Source organism: Arachis stenosperma, chromosome 10 (assembly GCF_014773155.1).
Source record: "Arachis stenosperma cultivar V10309 chromosome 10, arast.V10309.gnm1.PFL2, whole genome shotgun sequence".
Classification (NCBI taxonomy): domain Eukaryota; kingdom Viridiplantae; phylum Streptophyta; class Magnoliopsida; order Fabales; family Fabaceae; genus Arachis; species Arachis stenosperma.
Window position 1 is genome coordinate 82,797,298 of NC_080386.1, and position 6,656 is coordinate 82,803,953.

Here is a 6,656-nt window from a genome sequence, read left to right on the forward strand (position 1 = left end):
GTGATAGTTGCCAAAGAGCTGGTAACTTGCCTCACGGATATGCCATGCCTCAACAAGGGATATTAGAGATAGAATTGTTTGATGTATGGGGAATTGACTTCATGGGTCCATTCCCACCATCATACTCAAACACTTACATTCTGGTGGCAGTGGACTATGTATCTAAGTGGGTAGAAGCAATTGCTACACCCACTAACGATACCAAGACTGTGCTGAAATTACTCCAGAAACACATCTTCAGCAGATTTGGTGTTCCCAGAGTCCTAATCAGTGACGGGGGCACTCATTTCTGCAATAGACAGCTATACTCTGCTATGGTTAGATATGGAATCAGCCATAAAGTGGCAACTCCGTATCATCCACAGACAAATGGGCAAGCTGAAGTCTCTAACAGAGAGCTAAAAAGAATCCTAGAACGGACTGTGATAGCCCGAAGAAAGGATTGGGCAAAGAGCTTGGATGATGCTCTGTGGGCATACAGAACAGCATTCAAGACTCCTATAGGAACCTCTCTATACCAACTGGTGTATGGGAAAGCCTGTCATTTGTCCGTGGAACTGGAACATAAAGCCTACTGGGCAACCAGATTCCTAAACATGGATGCTCAGTTAGCTGGTGAAAAAAGATTGCTCCAGTTAAATGAGCTAGAGGAGTTCAGACTCAATGCCTTTGAAAATGCAAAAATTTATAAGGAAAAGGCAAATAAGTGGCATGACAAGAAGTTGTCAACCAGAGTCTTTGAACCAGGACAAAAAGTTCTGCTCTTCAACTCCAGGCTCAAATTGTTTCCAGGAAAACTCAAATCCCGATGGAGGGGTCCGTATGTGATCACAGGAGTGTCACCATATGGATATGTTGAGCTTCAGGATATTGATTCTGACAAAAAGTTCATTGTTAATGGACAGAGAATCAAGCATTATCTTGAAAGCAATTTTGAGCAGGAATGCTCAAAACTGAGACTTGAGTGAGTGATGAGCGGATGATTTGTATACTTTTTGGCATTGTTTTTAGTATGTTTTTGATATGATCTAGTTAGTTTTTAGTATATTTTTATTAGTTTTTAGTTAAAATTCACTTTTCTGGACTTTACTATGAGTTTGTGTGTTTTTCTGTGATTTCAGGTATTTTCTGGCTGAAATTGAGGGACCGGAGCAAAAATCTGATCCAGAGACTCAAAAGGACTGCAGATGCTGTTGGATTCTGACCTCCCTGCACTCGAAGTGGATTTTCTGGAGCTACAGAAGCCTAATCGGCGCGCTCTCAACGGCGTTGGAAAGTAGACATCCTGGGCTTTCCAGCAATATATAATAGTCCATACTTTGCCCAAGATTTGATGGCCCAAACCGGCGTTCAAAGTCACCTCAAGAAATTCCAGCGTTAAACGCCGGAACTGGCACCTAATTGGGAGTTAAACGCCCAAACTGGCACTAAAGCTGGCGTTTAACTCCAAGGAGAGTCTCTACACGAAATTTCTTCATTGCTCAGCCCAAGCACACACCAAGTGGGCCCGGAAGTGGATTTTTATGTCATTTACTCATCTATGTACTAGTTTTCTATAAGTAGGACCTTTTACTATTGTATTAGGAGATCTTGGTAGCTATCTTTGAGTTTTATGCTATCTTAGATCATTGGGAGGCTGGCCATTCGGCCATGCCTAGACCTTATGCTTATGTATTTTCAACGGTGGAGTTTCTACACACCATAGATTAAGGTGTGGAGCTCTGCTGTACCTCGAGTATTAATGCAATTACTATTGTTCTTCCATTCAATTCCGCTTGTTCTTTATCCAAGATATCACTTGTTCTTCAATATGATGAAGGTGATGATTGACGCCCATCACCATTCTCACCCATGAACAAGGTGACTGACAACCATTCTTGTTCTACAAGCATTTGAGGCTTAGTGAATATCTCTTGGATTCCTGATTGCACGATGCATGGTTGATCGCCTGACAACCGAGTGCTCGCCTGACAAACGAGCCAACCATTCCGTGAGATCAGAGTCTTCGTGGTATAGGCAAGAACTGATGGCAGCATTCAAGAGAATTCGGAAGGTCTAACCTTGTCTGTGGTATTCTGAGTAGGATTCAATGATTGAATGACTGTGACGTGCTTCAAACCTGTAACCTACTGGGCGTTAGTGACAGACGCAAAAGAGTTATTCTATTCCGGTAGGGGAGGGAACCAAACCGGTGATTGGCAGCACTGTGACAGAGTGTGTGCATTAGCTTTCACTGCGCGGATGGGAGGTAGCTGCTGACAACAGTGAAACCTTACACGAGCTTGCCATGGAAAGGAGTAAGAAAGGATTGGATGAAGGCATTAGGAAAGCAGAGAGACGGAAGGGAGGGCATCTTCATACGCTTGTCTGAAGCTCTTACACCAATGATATACATAAGTATCTCTATCCTTATCTTTTATGTTATTTTCGTTCATCACCATATACATCTGAGTTTGCCTGACTAAGATTTACAAGATGACCATAGCTTGCTTCAATGCTAACAATCTCCGTGGGATCGACCCTTACTCACGTAAGGTTTATTACTTGGACGACCCAGTGCACTTGCTGGTTAGTTGTGCGAAGTTGTGTAATGCCATGGTATTGAGCCACCAAGTTCTTGGAGCCATTACCGGGGATTATTTGAGTTGTGAAAAAGTATTGTTCACAATTTCGCGCACCAAGTTTTTGGCGCCATTGCCGGGGATTGTTCAAGTTTTGAGCAAGCTTTTGGTAACATCAGTGCCAAGATCCGGCAACAACATCAAGTTTTTGGTGTTATTGCCCGGGATTGTTTAGGCTGGATAACTGACGGTTCATCTTGTTGCTTAGATTAGGTATTATTTTTTTCGAAATTCTTGAAGATGAATTCTAGAGTTTCATGATGATTTGTTGAAATCTGGCTGGCTGAGAAGCCATGTCTAATCTCATTGGACCGAGGTTTCAACTTATCACCACAAGAACTTGTTGATTTCTTATCAATCTTGCTTTTGGAGCAGTGATTTGCTAAGGCTTGGCTGGCCTCTGGCCATGTCTAGTGTTTTGGACCGAAGCTTTCTTTGAAAGCTTGGCTGGCTGTGAAGCCATGTCTAATTCCTGGACCGGAGTCTTAGACTAGCATTGCACTGATTCCTGGAATTCTCATTAAGGATTTTGATACCTTTTCCTACTTAATTTTCGAAAAACACAAAAAAATTTTACAAAATCATAAAGACCAAAAATATTTTTCTTGCTTAAGTTTAGTGTCTCATCCTAAGTTTGGTGTCAAATGCATGTTTTTGTTATAATTTTCGAATCCATGCATACATTTCTTTGTTTTGATCTTTGAATTCTATTGACTTGAAGCATTTTGTGTGTCTCATATTCATTCTCATATTGTTAGTGTCAGTAGTATACAAACTGCTAAGTTTGGTGTCTTGCATGCATTGTTAATAGATTCCTTTTGCATTTTGATTATTAAAAATCCAAAAATATTTTTAATTTGTGTCTTTTCAAGTCAATAATACAAAGAATTGAAGATTCAGAACATACTGCAGAGGAATTATACAGAAAAAGCTGAGCATTCAAAAATGCCCAGTGAAGAAGGCAGACTGGCGTTTAAACGCCAGCCAGGGCACCTAGTTGGGCGTTTAACGCCCAAAGAGGTAGCATTTTGGGCGTTAAATGCCAGAATGTATACCATTCTGGGCGTTTAACGCCAGGATGGTGCTAGGGGGAAGATTTTGTTTTCAAATCAATTTTTTTTTAGTTTTTCAAAATCAAATCCTTTTCAAATCAAATCTTTTCAATCAAATGTTTTCAAAATCAATTTCTTTCCTTTTTAAAAGATACTGTTCCGAGGGTTACCTGAAACGTGTAGCTCGGTCGTCTGGCAAGACCCGAGGTGGGGGTTCCATGGCCCGAGCTTGATGTACTGAGCGGCTGGGGGTTGTACCTGCAATGACACTCCGATGCTTAAGTTAGCATGGGTCCAAGCAGATATGTGTAGAATATAGAATGTGTGTTATACCTGGGTGCTCCAGTGTATTTATAGTAGTTGGCCGTGATCTTCCCTGGATAAGATATTCTTATCTTATCTTATCTTTTGGGAGTTTTATCCCTATCTTTGAGGAACCGCCTTTTCCTAGGCCTTTTCGGCCTTTAGGTCTTGGGCTTCGTTCCTTTTGATGGGCCTTCTTAGTTTATTTGTCCGAGGTCCGACCTCTAGGCGTGGACCTTAGGACGAGGTCGGACCTTTCACGGATTGACCGAGTTTGGGGAGCCCGGTCAGGGTATGAACAGTGCCCCTGCCCGAGTTCGTCCTTTCTGGGAGGTCGAGCTCGGGCATAGTAGTTTTTCAAATTTCAAAAGTGGCCGTTTCCTGCATTTATTGCATTTTACCGTTTTTCCTCGATTTCCGTTCGGGCTCTGTGAGGGCTTTATTTATTTGCCCCTTTCTTCGTTTTTTCGTTTATCCTTTTTCGAGCATTGCTTCTTCTTTTCTCTTTGCTCTTCTTCCCTGAATCTCTCCGTGTGTTTCTCTGGGTTTTTCTTTGTGCCGTCGTTTCGTTCTCTTTGCTTCGGAGCTCGCCGTCTTCGTTTCTTTCTTTTCCAGGTTTGTTTCCATGCCTCTCTTTTTCTTGTGCACATATGCTTTTCTGTTTTTTGCGTGGCTTTCTGTTTCTTTATGCCTGGGTTGCCCCGAGAAGAGGCGCCGCCATTGCTTTGTTGTTTGTACATGGGGGGGCTCTTTTTCTGGTTCTCTGGTATTTTGCTCCGGGTTTGCTGTATTTTCTTCTAAAAGATCTTTGTTTCTTGCTTTGCTGAATGGGTTTTTTGCGGTCTGCCTTTATGTGATTTTTGTTTGCTGTTGTATTCTTCATTGTAGGCAAGAATTTTTATGTCTCGAAAGGTACTTCAAGCGATGTCGACCAAGATTCCAAGTGGTCTTGGTTGGGTAGATCCTGTTCCTCTAAAAGTCCCTTCTGTGGTAGATTCTGAGTATTTAGCTAGATTTCGTAGGCAATGTAGCATATGTGAAGATAGAGAGTCTGAGAGGGATTATGAACTAGTAGCCCCGGATTCCGAGGAGAGAGTTTGTTTCCCGCCTTTAGATAGTTCCGAGAAGCTCTTCTTTTACGCTTATGATTGTTTTTTCTCTAAGCTGAATGTCCGACTTCCTTTTACCGACCTGGAGTCTGAGGTTTTGTGGTCTTGTAACCTTGCCCCTACGCAGCTCCATCCGAATTCTTGGGCATTTTTAAAGCTATTTCAACTTTTGTGTCAGTTTTTGGGCGTCTCCCCCCCTCTATTTCTCTTTTTTCCTATCTGTTTGTGTTGACGAAGCCGGGGTCGGGTGGAGGTAAGGTGTCTTGGGTCTCTTTTAGGGCTAACCAGGGAAAGAAGTTTTGTACCTTGTATGATGAGTCCTTTCATGATTTTAAGAACTATTATTTCAAGGTCCGGGCTGCTGGAGATGTCCGACCTCTCTTTCTAGATGAGAGTGGGGAGCCTTCTTTTCCTCTTTGTTGGCAGGAAAATGTAGTGTCTGCCAAGTATACTTTTGAGAGTTTAGATGAGGTGGAGCAGGCTTTTGTGGGTGTGGTGAGCGGTTTGTGGGGTCGGGCACCTCACTTGGACACGAAGAAAATGTTGGGAGATCCAAGCCTTCTCCGTTCCGAGTTAGGTAGTTCCCGACCTCTCCGAGTTTCATCTTTTTTAGTATTTTGGCTTTGCTTGTTTTGGTGGAATTTCTGTTGTGATAATCCCTTTCTTTTGTTTCTGCAGAGATGTCTTCTCAGGCGGATTCCATGAAGTTCCTTCGTCGGTCGAAGAAGTCTGCGGCTGCTCGGAATATCGAGGCTGAGGCTTCTGCCCGATCTTCTCCGCAGAAGACTACCGTGGGTGTTCAGACTCGGTCGAAGACCATTCCGACTCCTCAGTTCCGAGCTATAACTCAAGATCCTCCGACCTCTGGGCCCGGTCACCTTTCCCCGCCTTCGACCTCGGGTCCTCCCCCCAAGAAACAGAAGACCTCTCAGGAGCTTGCGGGTTTTAATGACAAGGATTTTGATGCCCTTGGTTGGATTGAACAGCATATTCTTCCTCAGACTTTTATTTCTACTGATGATGTGTCTATGGAGCATCATTTTCAGTATATGGCGCGGAGCTGTGTCCGGATGGCTAGTCTTCATGCCGCTATTGCCCGGGAGTTCAAGAAGTCCCCCATTGGTGCGACCAGCTCCCGACTTGAGAAGGTTCAGTCTGAGCTTGATAAGATTAGTCAACTGAAGGCTGCCAGGATTACTGAGCTGGAGGCCTCTTTGGAGAAAGAGAAAACCAAAGCTACCGCGGCTGTGGCGGCAGCGAAGACATATGAGGAGATGGCGAAGGTGGCGACGGAGAATTATACTAAGCTGTATGCCGAGCTTGTGGAGACAAAGGAGAAGTTGCAATCTGCTCGGGATAATTTTTACGAGCTGGAAGGTCATGTGGCCAAGGGTATGGATGCCATGTTTGTGAATTTGAGGGATCAGGTCCGGGTTCTTGCTCCCGACCTGGATCTGAGCTTATTCAGTACGGATAACATTGTTGTGGAGGGAAGGATTGTTCCTGCTCCTTCCGAGGATGAGGTCCCGGTGTCCGATCCCCAGGCTCCGGTGTCCGACCTCAAGGTTCCG